The sequence below is a fragment of the Myotis davidii genome, unplaced genomic scaffold, assembly GCF_000327345.1.
Source record: "Myotis davidii unplaced genomic scaffold, ASM32734v1 scaffold104, whole genome shotgun sequence".
In the NCBI taxonomy this organism is placed as follows: domain Eukaryota; kingdom Metazoa; phylum Chordata; class Mammalia; order Chiroptera; family Vespertilionidae; genus Myotis; species Myotis davidii.
In genome coordinates, this window is record NW_006296625.1 from 5,289,225 (window position 1) to 5,290,536 (window position 1,312).

Below are 1,312 nucleotides of genomic sequence, written 5' to 3' on the forward strand. Positions count from 1 at the left end.
ATCCTCCCACCCACCCCTAACCCCCTCATCAGAATACAACCATGACTTCCAGGTTCATAGGTCAAGGCCAGGCTGGCCAGGGCCCCCCTTTTGTTTTGATGTGTACACTGAATTTTTTTTTTAGTCTAGTCAAAACTTTCATACCTTTCCTACAGTTGCTTCATTTGAAACTGTGCTTAGGAAGTCCTTCCTATTCCCAGAATGATATTTATATTCACCTGTATTTTATTCCAATATTTATGTCTCCTGTGAATTTTATTTTCATTATATGATGTAAGATAGAACAATTCTTTTTTCATATAGCTAACCAATTATCCCTGTATCCCTTATTCATCTTCCCATTTATTTGAAATCTGTTATTTCCTAAATACTTATATGCATTTAAAACTTCTGCTGCTTTTTACTTATGGCATCCGTTAATTCAATAATTCACTTTGGAGATTACTTTTCTATACTTATCATTAGGCAAAATGAATTTTCCACCAAGTTCAAGAAACATTCTTTTCTCTCAGGTTATTAAAAATATGGGGGAAGTTTTTCACGTTTTTAAATTAGAATACTATCATATAATTGTTTTTAAGTAATGACAAACATCAAAATAAACAGACAAAATTAACCAAATGATAGGCCAATAAAGGAGAAGGGAGTACCACCTGGTTTAGCTGCATTATCTTACTAGGAAAGAAAAGTAGTACAGAAGAAACTACTTGAGGATGGGCAGTAGGCTTTTTCAGGCTCCTTTTGTGAGAATAGTTGTCCTTAAAAAAGAACTTTTTTTCTCCTGGGACAGGAGGACTAGATGTTTTTACGTACTGAGTGGTAAGAAGAAAACCTACCGAATGGTGATCAGTGGGCTGAGGGTTGTGTTGTTCTCTCGAGAAAAGGGGATAAATAAGATCTAAGTCGTTCAGGCCAGCAGTGTCCACGTGGCGCGCACGGGGGTGCCGCCCAGCCCGCTCCGGTCCGGTCCGTGGCTAAGGCTACGGCTCCAGGGCACTTGGGAGGGCGAGAGCGGCTCGGCACCGGCCGCAGCTTCGGCTGCCCTACAACCAGCTGTCCGTCTGCTCCTCTCGGCTTTGCATGTGCAAGCCCTTGACCACCACATTGCAAACGGGAATCGTCTTATCAACGTGGCTTTTGAGACGATGAAAATGAGATTCGAGGACTCCAACTCCCCAAATCACAGTGGCAACGAGCAGTCCCTGCCCACGGCCACCCCTCGCGCACCGCTGCTAAGTCGGAGAGGACGCGGCTGACAATCACAGACCGCGACAGAGAGACACGGGGAAGGGCCGGGAGTCCAGCCTGGCTG